This window comes from Balaenoptera borealis (assembly GCF_965194805.1).
Source record: "Balaenoptera borealis genome assembly, chromosome: 5".
In the NCBI taxonomy this organism is placed as follows: domain Eukaryota; kingdom Metazoa; phylum Chordata; class Mammalia; order Artiodactyla; family Balaenopteridae; genus Balaenoptera; species Balaenoptera borealis.
The window spans coordinates 46,289,552-46,311,206 of NC_138862.1; the positions used below are offsets into that span (position 1 = coordinate 46,289,552).

General features: G+C 36.1%; 1 protein-coding gene and 2 pseudogenes across 3 annotated transcripts in view; 2 read left to right on the top strand and 1 right to left on the bottom strand.

The window, feature by feature from the left end:
• Positions 1 to 21,655, bottom strand: part of GABRR3 (gamma-aminobutyric acid type A receptor subunit rho3) — a 394,852-nt gene that overhangs the window by 151,076 nt on the left and 222,121 nt on the right. The window lies entirely within an intron of this gene.
• On the top strand, positions 9 to 13,317 carry LOC309628793 (olfactory receptor 5H2-like; annotated as a pseudogene). The gene has a single exon. The product of its transcript is annotated as an olfactory receptor 5H2-like (transcript).
• LOC309628810 (olfactory receptor 5H8-like) lies at positions 13,461 to 21,522 on the top strand (annotated as a pseudogene). The gene has a single exon. The product of its transcript is annotated as an olfactory receptor 5H8-like (transcript).

The window sequence follows — 21,655 nt, forward strand, 5'->3', positions numbered from 1 at the left end:
AGAAAGGATAGTCTTTTCAACAAATGATGCTGGAACATCTGGATACCTATATGAAGAAAAATGAACTATAATCCAAATCATATACAAAAATTAACTCAAGATGGATCATAAACCTAAATGAACAACCAAGAAATATGACATCAAAAGCACAACTTATAAAAGAAAAAATATTGATAAATTAACTTCATTAAATAAAGAATTAAATTAAATATATTGCTGTTAAAAATTGTTAAAATGAAATGACAAACCATAGAATTTCAGGAAATATGTTTAAATCATATATCTGATAAAACACTCATATGTAGGATATGTGAAGAACTCTCAAAGCTCAAAAATTAGAAAACAAATTTTAACTACTGAAACAGCTAAAAATGGGCAAAAAAATTTTAAGAGACACTTCACTAAAGATGGCCTACAGATGTCAACTAAGGGCAGAAAAATACTTAATCATCATTAGCCATCAGAGAAATGCAAATTAAAACCTCAATGAGATACCACAACCCACCTATTAAAATAACTGAAATTGAAAGGACAATCCATTCCAGAAGCAGCAATACAGACCTTTGTACTCATAGACAGGCAACACAAATTAGAAGATAATTACACAAAATTGAAGGGGGCAGTAAATTTATGTCAAATTTCCGTTATGTTAAAAGTTCCCTTGGCACATTCTAGTTATCTCTGCACATCCTACTGCTTACTCAGCCCTTCTGCAGAGTTTTCGCAGTGAATCCTCTTTAATCTATGTTATTTTTTCTCCACATTTTTGCCTTTCATTAGCAAAATTCGAAGGAAGCAGGAAAAGGATTAATGCATCTATCAAACAATATGCCCTTTTCCCCCGGTATGTTGCCAGACACGTTTCAATTGGAAGTTATTTTTTAAAAACTTTTTAGATATAAAATCAAAATGTCACAAGTAAGTAAATTAAGGTTTATTTTATGAATGTTCATGGATAATTTTCTCTGTTAATGCACAAAAAGCAAATCTGAACACATTACCACCATGTTCAAAATCATGTTAATAATTTTCCTTTAAGTTGGGGTAAAGAACGAAGTCTCTGACCTGACCTCCAAAGCCCTGTGTTACCTAAATATGCTGGCCTCTCCGACGCCATCGGGCTCCTCCCTGCTTCTCTTTTTGCAAGCCACATTTACCATGCTGTGCTTCTCCAATTACCTAGGTTCTCTGATAATCTGATAGTCCCTCCAATGATGAAGGCCCTGTGGATGGGACCTGTCCACAGGCAACAATCGCTTTGTTAGAGTTGAAGACCCCTGGGCCCCACACAGACCTATTGAAACAAACCCTGCATTTTAACAAAATTTCCAGGAGATTCACAGGCAATAAAGTTTGAGGAGCACTGATCTAGATCACCTCTCACTGTGATCTTTTGTTTTGTTTTTCCTTTGCTCCTCCCCAGATCTTTGCTTAGTAAGATTTCTCATCGGATTTCAGCTTAAAGTTGGGAGTTAGGTGTGAGTCTGGAATGTGAGCTACAGTTTGCAAGAGGAGGACAACTTTACTTGGGGTTCACTCCTGAAGGGAATCTAGAACTTTGACCTCATTAAAATCATGTATGATTAGCTCAGACAATAGGATACTAAGCAGAGCATCAAAATTTATAGATAAATTGAAGTTGTCATAAACATATCAGATGTGTCATCTATGGTGAAAAGTAATGGCATAAAGTGTGGTTTCTACTGTTAAAACTGGAACTATCTACAATGACTGATGTTTATAATTTCAGAGCCTATGATGCCCCATGGGACAACCTGCCTTTCTCATACATGTCCAAGTCCACAGTGCCCAGTAAATGCTTAGCCTTGCCCTAAAGGGAATTTTAGTTCTTCATTCCTCCTTCTTCTGGCAAAAGCACACAGTTGTATAATTGGTTGACTCTTCTGTTCAAAGCAAATTAATATAAACTATAATTTCCTGAGCTTGGGAAGTCTCCAAAATGAATCAGTGTGCAAAGAATTGCTACCTATGTTATTGTCATTTCCGTGCTGTTGTAGAGAAAGCCTAATGTATTGACAGGTTTCCACAATTTCTCATAAGATATGGGTAAGAGAGAAATGATTTGTATAATATTCATTATTCTTTATATAAAAATTAAAATACTGTTTAATTTACAATAATTTTAGATTGGGTTCATAAGATGTCAAAATAACCACGTAGAGATGAAAAAAAGTGAATTAATTGTATATTTTATTTTTGTGATTAAAATTTAGACATGTAAAATAGCTGTAAGACAGAATTGTTCCCTTTAATTTAATGATGTTTTATTATTTTGTTAACCTAACTAGAAAGATTTATAAGATAAATTCTGGTGAACCAGAAAGTTAAATAATTTAAAATTGGATTTAATGTTTCAGGTCATATGATTCTTATATAAGAAATCATTTAGAGCTTTCTGACAAAAAGACCCACTCTGATTAGTTAACTGATTAAAACTTTTAAGGTAAATCACTTAAATATTAATTCCTCTATTCCTTCACATACTTATGAGAATAATCTTATTGAATATTGTGTACATATAGCATAGAAATATATACATGTATTAGAATATAAATGAAAATATATAAATCATATATATATATATATGTTAGGAAATATATAGACAATGTTTCTCCACTATGTTTTCCAGCATTTATGAATTAATAAGTACCCACACACAAATTAAATTTGAGAACTTTCAATTACTTAGTGATTGGGATTGAAGAGAAGGAAGGAAATTTCATATAAAAATCTACTTAACAACTGAAATTATTGATGTTCATTATTTATATCGCCTATATTCAAGATCCAGTTTGGGCTCAGTTTTTTATTCCCCCCCCAAAACTAAAAAGCCCACAATTGGTGGAGAGTAAAGTGCTCTCGAGTTAAATGAGCAGGATTTCTAGATAAGGTGAGTTCTAATTACTCTAGTAACAAAGAGAAAGTAATTTTAAATATGGAAAGAACTTTCTGTCAGTGCCAATATATTTATTAACAACACACAATTTGTAAGATACAATTTAAAATAGAAGTCTCTTTTTCATACACAAATTCTAGAGGAAAATAAACTTTGCATAAAAAAAAAGATTCAGGACAATCTTAGGGAACACCAGAGTTAAAACAAACACTCACCCCCAAGTCTCTGAGCCTTTCCCTTTATAGGTTTCCCCTGCTATCTGAAAGTAGAACATTCCTATGAAACCTTTTAAAAGCTGAAATGGCATAAAGAGAAGAAGCTATTACCTTAAGACACATCTTCCTAACAGATGGACAAAATAAATCAAGATAAAGCACAGATACAGACACAGTTCAAAGATATGATGGCTTGATGCTGATAATGATAAATGTAGTTCCCAGGGAAGGAGCTTGGTGGGGCCATTCTGGCTGCTGGGGGTGTGTGTTGTCTCTATAACTGCTTGCTGCAAAAGAAATGCTGAACATTGTTTTTGCCTTCTATTGGTAATAGCAAAAATCCTTTTCGGATCTCTTTCCGTTAGTGAAAACAGTTATTAACATAGTTCTTTCAAAAAAGAGAAGTGGTGGTAAAGCAAACTTTTGAAAAGTGGGGCATACCTATATTTCCTCTTCAGCTTTTCTTGGATACTTCCTCTCTCAGATACTTCCTTCTCAGCTCTACTTTGGCTTGTCTTTCCTATACTTATCCATCTATGTCTCTGATATTTTCCATCTGTTACCTCCCCACTGTTTTCTTTTCACCAACACATATTATCTTCCCACTTTTCCTGTTCCCTTTCTCCTCTCAACTTCTTACTCTCCTCTCTTTTGAAAACTTTCATTAAAATGTTCTAGAGGAAAAAAAAAAAACCCATATGTGTCTAGGAGAAGTAGAAAAATGCCAATGGTTCTCCACCTTTCGTGGAGTACTCCAAATCCTTCCACCCACTTGTTTCCCTTTCACTTCTCATTATTCTGTGGCCTCAACTCAATCACAAAATGCAAACTGCTCTCACTAAAGCCACTGAAATTCCCTTAATTTCCACAGTCAGTGAAATCTGATCACCCTTTGTCCTACAAGACCATTTATTTTGGCATTTGACATGTCATTCTCTTCCTTCATTTTGAATATCTTTTCTCTAAGTTCACAACACTCAGCTTTCCAGTCTCCCTCCTGCTTCTCTGCTCAGTATCCTTTTCTGGTCTCTCCCTAGTCTTTCTCTGTTGTGAACCAGGCCTCTTGGTTGCCACAGGAAATGAGTTAATTGAATGGAAATGGCTCTAACATAGAAATGCAAGAGACAATGGAGAAATCAGGTGAAAAAATGATCAGGAAGAGAAGGAAGCAAAGGAGCTAATCAACAGCCCAAATCATGTCCCATCACCAGCTCAATGAGACCTGCTGCCACTGCTGTTGAAGTTGGAATGCCAGCTCACACTCAGAGTGCCATGGTTGTGGATGCAGGATGCGTTTGCTGGAGTCTTGATATTGCTGTCTTTGCAACTAATATTCTCTTTTGTCCCAGTACCTTTTTTTTCTCTCTCTCTTCATATTCTAAATGTAGGTTTTGTGGATTTGATTTGCCAAATCTAGGTCAAGTTCCCTCACTCTATGTGCAAGGGGAATGGGAAAGTCAGTGTCTAGTTCTTTGGCTTCTTTTTTTTTTTTTTAATTAATTTTTTATTGGAGTATAGTTGGTTTACAATGTGTGTTAGTTTCTGCTGCACAGAAAAGTGAATCAGTTATACATATATCCATTCTTTTTAGATTCTATTCCCATATAGGTCATCATGGCTATCACCTTTTGGCTTCTTGAATGGGTGATAACCTCTACCATCCACCACGACTATGTGGGAGAAAAGGGGATCAGATGTTGGCTATCTAATATATGCTGTGTATCCACTGTGTAACCTCTTTAATATAAGTTCCTCAAGTTTCTTTCTGTGCCCTTCTTCTTTTTATGCATACTCTTCAATGGATAGGTTATCCATAAATATGCCTTCAGCTACCCCCAAAACTCCTAAGACATTATTTCTATTAAGCAATTTGTAGACTCATATTACTAAGTACATCTCATCTTGATGTTCAGAGGATGCTCTCTCCACAAACTGGCCACTGCCGCTGAGATCTTGATCTCAACTTTTGATGTCCATCTAGCCAGTCACCAAGTGACTCTTCTCTCCTTCACTGACCACCCCTTTCACATCTAATGTCACAAGGTCCTAGTGACTCTGCATTTTGAATTCTTTTGCATCTATCTCTCTGTCCTCCTCATGACAACTGAAGTTATATCACCAACGGGCTAGGCACTACACATGCATTTGTGGAGCATTTTTTAAAGTACAGATTCCTAGAACTCAGTCTTGACCCACTGAATTAATTTCTATAGTAATGTCTCACAATGTATATTCTGCATAAAAAGCTCCACGATCAATTCTGATGTGTAATCTGGTCAGAAAACCACTGGACAATAAATAGCAATATCTCCTGAATAGTATCCCTGACTCCGGCTTTCCCTCCATGACACCTATTTTCTGCGCTGACAAAAAATTAATTTAAAATACTTTCTGAGGCCTCTCCCTGTCTTGAAAATTTTCAGTACATACATATTACCTGAGGCAAAGAGTTCATGATCCTTCACGTGGCATTCAATTCATTTTATAATCTAGATCCCTTAAACATCTATTCCCTTGACTAATAATCCATGTCCCAGACTCAGAATTTCCCTACCACACTCTATCAGGTCCCCACAAATTTAGCAAATGGTTAGAATGTCTCTTTTATATAAATCTATTAGTTTCTGCACATTATTTGAACTGAAATTATCATATTGATTGGCATTTCTTCAAATCCCCCAAACAGTTTATATAGTAGTATTTTATGAAATTAAAAGGGCATTCTGATAGGAGTATGATTTCGACTCCACTTTACAAGTTTTCAATTCGTAAGTCCATAGTGAATGTTATTTTTATATTTCTTGCATTTTATTTCAGGGGACATCCAGTGAAGATATGGAAAAGGAAAATGCAACATTGCTGACAGAGTTTGCTCTCTCCGGATTTTCATATCAACAGCAGTGGCAAATCCCCTGGTTCCTGGTATTCCTGGTATATACCTCATCACCATTGTGGGGAACCTTGGTCTTATTGCTCTCATCTGGAATGACTCTCAACTTCACACCCGCATGTACTTATTCCTTGGGAGTTTGGCTTTTGTGTATACTTCAGTATCATCCATAGTGACCCCCAAGATGCTGGTCGACTTCTTCGCCAGGAGTAAGATGATAATTCTCTCTGAATGCATGGTACAATTTTTTCCCTTTACAGTCAGTGCAACCACAGAATGTTTTCTCTTGGCAAGTATGGCATATGATCCTTATGTGGCCATATGCAATCCTTTATTTATCCAGTGATTATGACCAATAGACTATGTATGTGACTGTTAGTCTCATCATTTTAGGTGGTGTCCTACATGCCTTTATTCATATAGGTTTTCTATTCAGATTAACCTTCTGTAATTACAACATGATATATAACTTTTACTGTGACATCATGCCATTGTTTAAAATTTCTTGTACTGACCCTTCTGTTAATATTCTGATGGTTTTTATTTTCTCTGGTTCAATTCAGGTGTTTACCATTCTGATGGTTCTTATTTCTTATACACTAGTTCTCCTTACAATTTAAAAAAAGAAGTCTGTCCAAGGCATAAGGAAGGCCTTCTCCACCTGTGGGGCCCACCTCATATCTGTTTCTTTATACTATGGGCCTCTTCTCTTCATGTACATTCGTCCTGGATCCACACAAGCAGGTGATCAAGATATGATGGAGTCTCTATTTTACACTGTCATAATCCCTTTGTTAAATCCAATTATCTACAGCCTGAGAAATACGAAAGTCATAGATTCACTGACAAAAATGATAAAGAGAAATGTTTAGACCTCATAGTAATATCTGTTCTCTTTCCATTAAAACAGTCATAAAATTGTGCAGATTAGATATTGCTATGTGTTGACTAGTGTTCAACGTTTTTTGTATTTATAACCGTCCTATTATTTTGAGTTAAAATGTTAGTTTCTAATAAATTCCTTAAAATATGTGTATATATTTTTCAAAAACACAAATGAATTTTAATCAAGTGTTCATATCATACTAAAATAACTAAAGCAGAAAATAAATGAAAACATTTTACATGCTTGTATATTCTTCAGTATGGCTTTATATGTGAATTTATTAAGCATTTATTAAGCACTAAAATAGTGTTGTACCTCTGAAAATTACTTGAGTGCGATGTCTTTGGTAGTAATATAGCTGTATTGCCTGGAGACATATATCACATTTAACTCTACAGTGGATGTGGGTTTGTGTTTGAGTGAACAGAGGCAAATCCCAGGAATTCTGCGTGCCATCAAAGGTCTTTTATTCCACTTTATTTGCAATATGTTGAATCTCATTTCTTGTGGGGACTCAACCCTCATGTCACACAGAGAAAGAAACGCAATGGTAAAGCAATGAGGAAAAACCTGAAAAGGGAGTTAAGAGAGCGAAGGTCAGGCCAAACCATAAGAGGATGCTCTTAATTCAGTGTGCTTCTATGAGGAACTAGAAGGAGTGAGTTACCTCCCACGTTCTATGATGTTTTCTAAGACCCTTTCTACCTGTTTATTTGTTGTTGGGTAATCTAAAAAGTTTCACTAAGAGTTCAGATTGAATAACTAAATTGGGATGGGTGTGGGAAGGAGAGAAGTGGCAGAATAGGAAGGAAATGGTCTCAATCTTCCTAAAATTAAAAAAAGAAAGAAGTTTGTAAGATAAAGAAATCAGTAGTATGTAAAAGTTATTCAAATGTGTTGTTGACAACAAGGGGCTTTAAATGCATATTATCAAAGCTCAAATAATGTTAAGATGATATGATTCCATAGTTCCCAGTGGGTAGCTGAGAAATACTTGAAAATGAGCAAGAATTTGGCTGTTTCATGCTCTAAAAGTCCTTGAAAGGTTGCTCTCCTCACATGCTGTACTATTTAAGTATAATAAGTGATTCATTTTCAGAGCCATTTTGCCTTTCCTCTCCTGACACTTAAATTCCATACATATTCCATACCACTCAGGTCCTAACCCTCAAAACTACTGACCTCTGTTATTTACCCCTTCCATCCTGCTGATATTCTTTTCCTTTCCAAACATACCTGCAGGATTAACCTTTATAAACAGGACTCTGATTACATGATATCTTTCTTCAATAACTTTTAATAGATTGTCATTGCTAGCAGATTTTTCACATATATGGGAAATGTATCTAGAGCTGTATACGTACATATGCATTATGATTATTTCTTCATTTATATGTTAAGGTTATATGGTATATAAATACAAGTACATATATATGCATATATATCTATATATACAGACTTCTTCCTTCCTTCCTTCTTTCCTCCCTCCTTTCTTTCTTCCTTTCTTTTTCTTTTCTTTCTCTCTCTCTCTCCCTCCCTTCTTCCTTCCTCCCTCCCTCCCTTCCTCCTTCCTTCCTCCCTCCCTCCCTTCCTCCTTCCTTCCTTCCTTTCTTCTTTCTTTTTTTCTTTCCTTTCTTTCTTTCCTTCCTTCCTTCTTCTTTCTTTCTTTCTTTCTTTCTTCCTTCTTTCCTTTCTTTCTTTCTTTCTTTCTTTCCTTCCTTCCTTCCTTCCTTCCTTTCTATCTTTCTTCCTTTCTATCTTTCTTTCTTTCTTTCTTTCTTTCTTTCTTTCTTTCTTTCTTTCTTTCTTTCTTTCTTTCTTTCTTCCTTTCTTTCTTTCTTCATATTTCACCCTGCATTTGTTCATCCCGGCATTCACATAAAACCTTGCTTTAACTCTGAAGGCTCTTCCTCCACAATTCTCCTGTGGACTCTACATTATACCCAAACTGAGTTACTGAAAGCTTTCTGGACAAACCTCTCTCTCTTAGGTTCATGCTTTTTCCCACACAGGTCTCTCCACAGAGAATCTTCCCCACCCAACTTCTCTATCTTCATTTAAAATTGAAAAGGTATCATTTCCTCAAGGCCTCTCTCAAATTTTACAACTTCTGAGATGCTTTTCCAGTGTACCTCAAAGGTAATAGGAATGCTCACTCATCTCAAATGTTTAGCAGTTTATTTATTCTTCTTGGTCACACTTGGCCTCGTATAATACTATTTTTGGCCTACAAACTCTTTTAAATTACAATTTAGAAATCCTTCTGTCTTTTGTAGTAGATAGCACAGTGGCTTACTCACATGAGCTCCTAAATAAGTATTCACAAAATATTTATAAACTTAAAATGATCTGACAGCACACATACATGGAATCCAGTAAGAGTGCATCACTCTTTTTCAACCCGGTAATGAGCCCAGGGAAATTACTGGGCCTGGCATGACTGCTGCATGCCAGCTCACCTTCTTAAATTTCTTTCATGACAATTGAAAATATTATCAGTAGGATTGGTTCCTGGGATACAGTATGACAAAATATCAGGGAGAAGCCCTTAATGAGAGGTTTGGTTTAAAGATACAAGACATATAATTATTTAAAACAAAAATCATTACTCTATATTCCTGGAGGTGCAAGTCACAAGATTAGACCAGGTCATCTGCCTTCTTTTTACTCCTCTGAGACATCCCCCTATGTCCCAAAAAGGGAATGCATTCATCACATTCCAGTTGCTTTTACTGTTTCTCCCTAAAGAGTCTTTTTTTTTTTTTTAAGGAAACTCCATACTGTTCTCCATAGTGGCTGTATCAATTTACATTCCCATCAACACTGCAGGAAGGTTCCTTTTTTTCCACACCCTCTCCAGCATTTATTATTTGTAGACATTTTGATGATGGCCATTCTGACTGGTGTGAGGTGATACCTCATTGTAGTTTTGATTTGCATTTCTCTAATAATTGGCTATGCTGAGCATCTTTTCATGTGTCTTTTGGCCGTCTGTATATCTTCTTTGGAGAAATGTCTATTTAGGTCTGCTGCCCATTTTTTGATTGTGTTGTTTGTTTGTTTGATATTTTGCTATATGAGCTGTTTGTATATTTTGGAGATTAATCCCTTGTCAGTCTCATTGTTTGCAAATATTTTCTCCCATACTGTAGGTTGTCTTTTTGGTTTGTTTATAGTTTCCTTTGCTGTGCAAAAGCTTTTAAGTTTAATTAGGTCCCATTTGTTTATTTTTTATTTCAATTTCTCTAGGAGGTGGATCCAAAAAAATATTGCTGTGATTTATGTCAAATAGTGTTTTGCCTATGTTTTCCTTTAGGAGTTTTATAGTAACTGGTTTTACATTTAGGTCTTTAATCTAATTTGAGTTTATTTTTGTGTATGGTGTTAGAGAATGTTCTAATTTAATTGTTTCACATGTAGCTGACCAGTTTTCCCTGCACCACTTATTGAAGAGACTGTCTTTTCTCCATTGTGTATTATTGCCTCCTTTGTCATAGATTAATTGACCATAGGCGTGTGGATTTATTTCTGGGCTTTTTATCCTGTTCCATAAAAATAGAGCTACCATACGATCCTGCAATCCCACTCCTGGGTGTATATCTGGAGAAAACCATGACTCAAAATGATACATGCACCCCAATGTTCATTGCAGCAAAAGCCAAGACATGGAAGCAACTTAAATGTCCATCAATGGATGAATGGATAAAGAAGATGTGGTATAATATATGCGATGGAATATTACTCAGCTGTACAAAAGAATGAAATAATGCCATTTGCAGAACGTGAATGAACCTAGAGATTACCATACTAAGTGAAGTAAGCCAGACAGAGAAAAACAAATATCATATGATATCGCTTGTATGTGGAATCTTTTAAAAAATGATACAAATGAACTTATATACAAAACAGAAATAGGCCCAAAGACATAGAGAATAAACTTATGATTACCAAAGGGGAAGGTGGTGGAGGGATAAATTAGGAGTTTGGGATCAACATATACACACTACTATGTATAACATAGATAAACAACAGGGACCTATTGTATAGCACACAGAACTTTACTCAATATTTTGTAATAACATAAGGGGAAAAGAATCTGAAAAAGAATAGATACATATATATGTATAACTGAATCACTTTGCTGTACATCTGAAACTAACACGACATTGTAAATCACCTATGCTTCAATTAAAAAAAATTAAAAATAATAAAAAAGAATCATTGTTATTGCATATGTACATAGTTCAGTGATTTTTATTAATGTATAAGGTTTCCATTGTTTAGATGGATTCCTTCAATTATTTAGATTTTTGCTTCTTCATACATTGTAATGACCCAAAGACTAACTGAAAGTATAGGCAGTGGTATGTATTTCTTCTGCCATCATTAGCACTGTTTCCTAATGAATTTTTCTTTGAATGAGAAGTCTGGTGTCAAGCTATGAGTATATGAGTGGGTGTATAACCCATCACATCTTAATTTAGGTTGCTGAGTACAAAACAGACAGTTGGAGGCCTCTCAGAAATGCAGACTTTCTTGAAGCCTTCTCTTGTAGACATCTAGTCTACAGATTCCTTTGCTCTGTATTGATCTTCAGTACAATCTCAACTACTTTATGCCTTCCAGAAATTATCAAAATCCCTACTCAAATGATGTGATCCCATTCACTTCTGTTATAGATTTATTCATTTGTACATTTTTTTGTCATTTCAATGGTATGTTGGTAAAGAGGTAAAAGATACACTTGCGAAAAATCCACATTTTTGAACAAGACATTCTGCTGATTCCTTTATAAAGAAACTATGAAATGAAATCTGTATTGTTTAACGGTTATTTAGATTTAAAGGATGATATAATTTTGCTAAGTTCATCCAGTTGTCTGGACACTGCTGATGCTAGATTAGATCATTTGTTGGAAATACAAATAATATAATTGAGATATTCTTTATTATGAAGTTGTATTCATTTTCTTAACCTGGAGATTGAAAAGAATACATAATAAATTATCTCTCTTTATGTATATGTGCATATGTTTTTTTCTCTTTGCCTTCCAATACCTTCTACTAAGTAAGACTTCTACTGTTCAGGAGATTGTTGATAATTTTATACCAGACTGTGTTCAAAGAAATAACATAACTAAGATTGGGCAAAAAACAAACAAATATAAATCAAAATTAGACCTGTATAACTAAAGTCTGTTTTGTTGACTAATTATGGCATGTAGTCTTAGTACATGTAGTATTAGGAAAGTGTCAAAACCTCTCTGGTATAGGCTTTCATTTTAGCTCTTTCTGTTGGTCTTTTAAAACAAAGGTTTGAAAAATTTAGTGGGCATCAGAATCACCTGGAGAGCTTATGAAAACACAGACTGATGGGCATTATCATTAGAGTTTCTAATTCAGTCATGCTAATGCTGTTGTTTTGGGACTATACATAGCAAACTACTGTTGTGGACTGAATGTTGATTTCCCCCCAAATTCATACATTGAAGCACTAATCCCCTAATGTGGTGGTATTTGGAATGAGGACTTTAGGAGGTAATTAGGGTAGGAATAGATCATAAGGGTCAGGTTTTCATGATGGTATTAGTGACCTTATAAGAAGAGAAAGAGGCAAGAGAACTAACTCCTCCCCACCATCCCCAGGAATACTCAACCTGCAAAGGCCAATGAGAAAGCTGCTGCCTACTAGGCCAGGAAGCAATCTCTCACCATGTACAATAAATATCTGCTGGCCCCTTGTTCTTGAACGTCCCATCTTCCAGAATGTAAGAAATAAATGTTGGTGGTATAAGCAACACAGTCTATGATATTCTGTTACAGTAGCCTGAGCCAAGATAATCACTGTTTTAAAATAATCAGTGAAGCAAAATTGTTATAGTATTAGGATATTTAGATATCAGATGAAATGGAGTTTCCATATTCTCTATTCCCTACTTAAACAGCACTCTGAAAATATTTTGACAGTTTGCACCCTGTTTATACTTTCCTTTCAGTTTTGGACAGAAAGATGCAAATAGGGCATCTATTTCAAAGGATGAAGTATTGTGGATTTTTAAATAATTTTTTCTTGGGAACCATGATTGATAGTGATGATAGCCAATAAAAACCACATTGTCTAATTTCAGTATGGTTAATGGGAGGGTTCTCTGTCCCTTTTGAAAAATTAATTACCAAGCCAGATCAGCATTTAGATCACCCCTTTCAAGTACAACTTCATATACACAATATTCCTTATGCTGTAGTACGTGATGTTTACCTCTTCTGAAAAGGTACCTTCAGAGTGAGACTTATTTAGAGCAATAGCTAACAGTTACATCATGATATTTCCCTCATTTTGCAAGATAAAACAAGATGTTCACTAAACATGCAGTGAGTTTTAGTTATAGTCATGGTTGTCCAGAGTAACAGAACCAGGAGAATCTATCTATCTCACTACCTCCCTATATATCTATCTATCTATCATCTATCTATCTATCATCTATCTATCTATCTATCTATCTATCTATCTATCTATCTATCTATCTATATCTATACCAGGACATTTATTATAAGATATTGGCTGACATGATATGGAGTCTGAGAGGTTCCATGATCTTCCCTCTGCAAGCTGGAGAGTGAGGACAGCAGTGTCCTACTTCAAAGGTCTCAGGCAGTAGGGCCAATTGTATAGATTCCTTTCTGAGTATGAAGTCCTGAGAATCAGATCATCAAGGGCAGGAGAATATCACTGCTAACCAGTCAAACAGAAAGTGAATTCCACCTTCCTCTGCCTCTTTGTTCCATCCAAGCCCACACCAGACTGGCTAATGCCCAGCTACACTGCGGAGAGTCCTCAGCTTTACTGAGTCCACCAATTCCACACTAATTTGGAACTTCCTCACAGAAACATCCCCAAATAATGTTTAATTAGATATCTAGACAGTCCACGGACCAGTTGACACATAAAATTAACCATTACAGGTTCACCTTTTGTCAACTTAGCACCCATACACATATCTTAAAACTATTTTATTTCTAAATAATGATAATAGCAAGGTCACCTAACATGATACAACTATGCTGTGTACAACCAAAAATGTATTACTTCTTCCCCGGAGTGGAGGTAAAATCTTTGAGTGATGTTTACTCTTGATTCTCCTTGATATCTGGTAATACAAATACTAAGATGTCAAATTAACAACACTCAATTATTATACTATAAAGTCAGTACATCTTATGTCTCATGATAAGGGAATAAGTGTGGAAAGAAAACAAAGCTGTTTGCTATACACACACACAAATGTATTCATATCAAACTAAGAAGGAAATCTCTTGGCAAATTACACCTCATATCTGTAACTGGACACGTGATTGTTGCTGGTATTTTAACTAACTTCTTTCACTAACCATTCTGCATTCTCTTCGCCTCCAGCAAACCCCTCACTCAGGTGGTCATTGTTCTTCACCTTGTGGAATAACCCAAATGTTTACTCCTGAAGAGTCTGAGCCATTAGAACTACTATGTGGTTTGGCCTGTTAAAGTTTTCCATTGATCTTAATCATGGGAATGATAATGCTAAGAGATAGCCTAGGGTATCTTCTGTATTCCAGACATACTCTTCCTTACCCTCTTTGTGGAATAGTCCAGTTTCCCCTTGGTAGTTGCCATCAATCACCTCAGCCAGCACAGTAACTCACTTCTTTGTCTGATGAGTCAAAGGAATGTAAAGTCAAAGGGACCAAGGGGCAGTCTACTTTCAGCTCAATGGAAGCATTGTTGTGTGTCCTGGTGGAAGCAGGACTGCCCACTGTAAGGTTTTCCCTTCACTACCATCCTTCCTGAATGTCACAGAGAGGAGTTGTCATGCAACAGCTGTCCACATTATGATGGTGCCTGCATACCATGCGGAACCATCTGTAAATCAGGCCCCAGTCTTCTCTTCTCTGTCAACTAATCATAGAGAATTCCCTATAGGACCACAGGTCCAGGCTGGGAGACAGAAGCCATTGCAGCAGGAGTAGAGGCCAATAGCATCTGAACCACTTCTTCATGTAACTTACTTGTGCCTTCAGGGCCTGTTCCTGCTTGATCAAGTGTCTACTACTTCCATTCGATGAAGGAATGCTGCTGTGCACACTGAACTTTATGGTTAGTGGGTCAGATAACATTCAGTTTGTCAAGGGCAGCTCTGGTATCATGGCAAATTGGTGGCCCATTGTTAAACGTTCGTTTTTTACCAAGGCTCACTAGCAGTCCAACAGCTGTTTCTCTAAAGTAGAGTAATTATCCACAGAGGATGGCAGTGCTTTGCTCAAAATGCTAAAGGCCTGCACTGTGATCAACCTCTAGAGGCTTATTAAAGGCTCCAAGCATCTGCCACTGCCATTTCAGGCTCCACTGGATCTGCTGGATATGGTTCAAGGAGCAGAACAGCTTGCACAGAAGCCAAGACATGTTGCAAAGCCTTCTTTTGCTCTGAGACCCACTCAAAACTAGCAGTTGGTAAATGGGCTGGAGTAACTCACCCAAATAATGCTAATACTGCTCCAAAATCCATAGGGGCACATTATATGTTGTGCCTCTCTTTTGGTTTCAGGAAGGGCCAGGTGTAACAACTTATCCTTCACCTTAGAAGGGTTTTCTTGACATGCCCTATATCACTGGACACCTAGAAATTTCACTGAAGTAGAAGGCCCCTGAAATTTTGTCAGATTTGTTTTCCACCTCTGTCCTACAAATGGCTAACTAATAAATATGATTTCTTGCTCACTAAGACCAATCAGCACAATGTCATCCATGTAACAGACTAGTGTGATATAATATTCACAAATCATATGTGTGATAAAAGGCTTGTTTCCAGGATATATGAAGCACTCTCAAAATTCATAATTAAAAACAACTAAACCAATTAAAAATGGGTAAAATATTTGAACACTTTACCAAAAGAGATATACAGATGTCAAAGAAGGATGCAAAAAGATGCTTTATAAAATTAGTTACTAGGGAAATGCAAATGAAAGTGCAATGAGATACTACCTATTAAAATGACCAAAATTGAAAAGACTACCCAGAGTGGAAGCAGTAATACAGGCCTTTGTGCTCAGAGAGAGGCAACCAAATAAGTTAGGAGATAGTTACACAAAATTGAAGAGGGCAGTAAAGTTTAGTCAAGTGTTGGTTATGTTGAAGCTACCTCTGCACGTCACACTGCCCATTCCACTCTTCTGTGCACTTTTCACAGGACTCCTCTCTTCTATATTATTTTCTCCTCTACTTTGGCTTTCATCAGCAAAATTGTAAGGAAGCAGATTAATTGATCAATCAATCTACTAAAATGATGCTGTTTACTTTCCCCCATCTAGCCGTCCAAGTCCCAAGTGGAGGTTAAGCATTTTCTTTTGTTACTCAGATATCATACCAAAATACCACAAATAAGTAAGTTAAGTTTTATATTTCTGAATGAATGTACACTGACAACTTTCTCTGTTAATGCAAAAAAGGCAAATCTGATCATGGTACCACCATTTCAAAACCCCTCAATAGCTTTCCTTTAAATTAAGATATAGAACAAAGTCCCTGACCTGGCCTCCAAGGCCCTGTGTTACCCCCATATGCTGGCCTCCCTGGCCCATCTGACTCCTCCCTGCATCCCTCTTTGCAAGCCAGCTACATTTACCATGCTGTGCTTCTCCAATTATCTAGGCTCTCTGATAATCTAGGCTCTCCATGATAAGGGCCCTGTGGATGGCACCTGTTCACAGGCATCACCTCTTAGAAATGAAGATGCTCAGGCCCCACCACTGATCTACTGAAACAGAATTCACTTTTTAACAAGATCTCCAGGAGACTCACAGGCATTAAAGTTTGAGAAGCACTGCTATAGGTTACCTCCCACTGTGGTCCTTTGTTTTGTTTTTCCTTTACTCCTTCCTCAGACCTTTGCTTGGTAAGATTTCTCACCAGATCTCATCTTAAAGTTGGGAGTTAGGTATGGGTCTGGAACGTGAGCTACTGTTTGCGTGAGGAGGACAAGTTTACTTGGGGTTGGGTCTTGACAGGAATCTAGAAATTAGGCCTCATTAAAATCATGTGTGATTAGCTCAGATAAGACCATACTGATCAAAGCACTCAGAGCATCAACATTTATTGATAAACTGGAGTTTGCAAAAACATGTCAGAAGTGTCCTCTGTGGTTGAAAATAGTGCCATAAAGTGTAATTTCTATTGTTAAAACCAGAACTGTCTGCAATGACTGACATTTATGATTTCAGAGACTGTGGTGCCCCGTGCAGCAACCTGGATTTCTCATACATGTCCAAATCCACAATGCCCAAAAGAACAGCCTAGCTTTGTCCAAAAGGTAATCAATGGGTGCTATCAGGGGAATTTTAGTTCTTCAATCCTTCCTCTTCTGGCAAAAGCACACAGTTATACAATTGGTTAACTCTTGTGTTCAACACAAATTTATATAAACTTATGTAAACACCATTTTCCTGAGCTTGGATAATGAAGCCTCCAGAGTGAATCAGTGTGTAAAGAATTGTCACCTGTGTTATTGTCATTGCAGAGCTCTTATATTAGTTTCTACTTCAGAAAGCCAAACACTGAAAGGAGCTCAACAATTTCTAACAGATATAGGTATGAGAGAATGCTTTTTGTAATATTCATTATTTTTTCATAGAAAGTTAAAATACTGTTAAATTTATAATAATTTTGATTTGATTTACAAGATACCAAAATAGCCAGTTGAAAATGGAAAACAAATAGTGAATAATCTGCATGCTTTATTATTGTGAGTAAAATCTGGATGAGCAAAATAGCTCTAAGAACACATTGTACTCTTTAAATATTTAATCATCTGGTTAGCATACTTATAATGACTCTATAGGATAAGTTTTGGTGAATTCAAACTTTAAACAAATGAACAGTAGTTTAAGGATTTAGGTCAATGTTTTCTACATACAAAATCTTTCTGATAATTGTGTTCAAAATATTTATTTGATTTAATTAACCATATTCTCTGATTAAATTTTAAGTTAAATCACTTAAATAGTAACCTCTCTATTCTTTCACCCACTTCTGACAATAATTTCATTATACATACATGTATATATACATATATATATATATACAGAAAAATGAAGAAAATGTTTCTCCAGTGCTTTTCTCAGATTTATGGCTTAATAAGTACCCACACATCAAATTGAGAATTTTTGAAATGTTTAGTGATTTGAGATTGCATGGAAGGATGTTCACTCGAAATAAATGTACATTTAACAACTGCAGTTATTGGCACTGGTAATTTATATTGCCTGTATTAAGTTCCAGTCTTTGGATCAGTTTTATACCACTAATAAAACTTGTGGAGAAGCAAATGCTTTAATCGCAAACCAGGAGGATTTCTAAAGAAAGTCAGCTCTAATCATAGTAATAACAAAGATAAAGCATCTTTTATATATGAAAAGAACTTTGAGGCCATGCTAGTATATTTATGAGCAAAAAGTAAAATTAAAATGAAAGTTTTTAACACACCATTGTAAAGCAATTATACTCCAATAAAGATGTTTAAAAAAAAATTCTTAATTAAAAAACCTAAAAAAAAAAAATGAAAGTTTCTAATTCATACACAAATTCCATAGGAAAATAAACTTGGAGTTTTGAATAAAAGAAAAAGAAAGGTGACCCTGTGTTGACAACTTTTGTTGAAGCCAGAGTTGACAGATATTTATCCTCCAAACGCTGAGACTTTCCCCTTATTTCATCTTCAACCTTCCTCTGATACTTCCTCTCTTTATTTGCTTGTCTTTCCTACACTTATTCATCTATGTTCGTTTGTCTCTTCCAGTTTTTTGTTGTTCCTTGTTTTCACCCACACAAATTTTCCATTCCGCTTCTCTACCCACTCTCATCTCAATGCCCTCTTCTCTCTCTTTTGAAAACTTTCATGACACTGTTCTATAAGGGAAAATATCGCATCTGTCTATGGGCGGTGGTAAACAAATGTCAACTGTTGTCCACAACTTAGATACTTTATTTCATTCTCCTCACTGCTGTCCCACTTGCTTCCCTTTCATTTCTCCTTATTCTCTGACCTCAACTCTATCCCCAAATGGAAATTGCTCTCACTAAAAAATCTCTTAATTCCTACACACAATGATCTCTATTCACTCCTTATCCTACCAGAGCAATTATTTCATTTTAGGCACTGTATTTTCCTTTGTCCTTCTTGAGTATTTTCCTCTGTTTAAGTTCCCAACACTCAGCTTTCCAATTCTCTCCTGCTTCTCTGACACTCTGCTCTGTAGCCTTTTCTGGTCTTTCCTTTTCTCCTTTTGTGTGAGCCAGAGCTCTTGGCTGCAAGATGAAATGAGTTAATTGAATGAAAATTGGCTTGGACATAGAAATGTTAGGGAAGTTGGGGAAATCCACTAGAGAAATTGGCAGGACAAAAAGAAAGAAGTCAGACAGTCAACAGCCAAAATCATGTCCCATCTCTAGCTCAATAAGACCTGTTGTCATTGCTGCTGAACTTGAATGCCACAATTCACACTCTCAATGCCATTGCTATGGGTATAGGATTTTCTGGGGTCATGATATTGTTTCCTTGGTTGACTTTACAACCAAAATTCTCTTTGTCCACATTTGACCTCTTTCTCCCCTCTCCATATCTCAAATACAGTGTAAATGAGTTTTTTTGGGCTAACCCTATATCAAGCCCCCTCACTCTAGGTACCAGGGGGATGGGAAAGTTAGTTTCCAGAAACTTTGGCTTCTAGAGAGGATGAGAGCTTTAGTCTGCCACCAAGACTCACTTGGTAGAAAAGAGGATCAGATGTGAACCATCTAATAAATGATGTACATCCATTTTTAATCTCTTTAATATAAATTCTTCAAGTTTATTTTCATTCCTTCCTCTTTTTTTTTTTTTACCTTATGCACACTGTCCAATGTATAAGCCATATATAAGTATGTTTTCAGCCACCTCAATGATACCCAAGTCATTATTTCTATTAAGCACTTGTAGAATCATACTGCTAAGTTTATCTCACCTGGATGTTCAGAGGATGCTCCTTGCAAAAACTGGCTATTCCATCTGAGTCTTCAATCTCAATTTTTAATGACTAACGATCCAGTCATTAAAGAGAGTGACTCTCTCTCCTTTACTAACTATTCCTTCACATTTAATCTGTCACCAAGTCTTAGTGACTCTACATTCTGATTTATTTTGATCTATCTCTTTGTCTCCCTCATCATCCTAATCATATCACACATGAACTAAGAACCTCACATACATTTTAATCAACTGGGGAGCATTTAAAAATGCATATTACTTGACCACATTCATGATCTACTGAATCAATTTCTACAGTAGTACCTCAGACTCAATGTTTTGCATGAAAAACTACCCCAAACAATTTGGATGTGTAATCTGATTTGGGAATTACTGGACAAGAGTTATAACTTCCTGAAGAGTATTCATGACACAAGATTCTTCTTCCTGCAGACTATTTCTACAACCAAATATTTAATTTCAAAACTAACAGATGATGACACTCCATATCTTAAAAGTTTTCAGTGCTTGCCTATTACTTGAAGAATAAAATTGAAGATCATTCACATGGCATTCAATTCATTTGATAATCCAGGCCTTTCTAACATTTTTTTGATGTGCATCCATGTCAAACACACAGAATTTCCCTACCTCATTCAATAGTTTCCCCATAAATTTGCTCATGTTCAGAATTTCTTTCTTTTCTTCTAAATCTGTTTATTCCTATACATATTTTGAACTGAAATAATCACATTTTCCCAATATAGTAATTTCCCGAAATACTTTTCATGTACTAAAGAGTAAATAAAATAAATGGCATTCAGTCTAGTGTATGGTTTTATTTATATTAGCTTAACCAAATCTTCTTTTTAAACTTCTGATAAATGTTACTTTATATTTACTGCATTGTGTTTTAGAGGGCATCTATTAAGGATATGGAAACGAAAAATGCAACAGAGCTGACAGAGTTTGCTCTCACAGGACTTACATATCAACCAGAGTGGCAAATCCTCTTGTTCCTGCTGTTCTTAATGCTATACCTCATCACCATTGTGGGAAACCCTGGTCTGATTGCTCTCATCTGTAATGACCCTCACCTTCACATTCCCATGTACTTATTCCTTGGGAGCTTGGCTTTTGTAGATACTTGGTTATCACCCACAGTGGCCTCTAAGATGCTGGTCAACTTCTTTGCCAAGAGCAAAATGATCTCTCTCTTTGATTGCAAGGTACAAGTTTTTTCCCTTGCAGTCTGTAACCATGGAATGTTTTTTGCTGACAACATTGGCGTATGATCACTATGTGGCCATATGCAAACCATTACATTATCCAGTGATTAAGATGACTAAGCTATGCATCTGGCTATTAGTTTTGTCATTTTTAGGTGGCCTTTTCCATGCCATATTTCATAATGCTTTTTTATTCAGATTAACTTTTTGCAATTCCATCATAGTACATCACTTTTACTGTGACATTATACCATTGTTTAAGATTTCCTGTACTGATCCTTTCCTGTACTGATCCTTCCATTAATTTTCTGATGATTTTTATTTTCTCTGGGTCAATTCAGGTGTTTACCATTTTGATGGCTGGGGGAGGAGAAGGGATCCCACGCCCAAAGGGGTAAATTGGGGGACCATTGGGAGGGCAGAGGATCAAAAGGGAGCATGACCAGGTTTCCCCTGCCCACTTGGGGCCCCAGGAACCTGCTGAG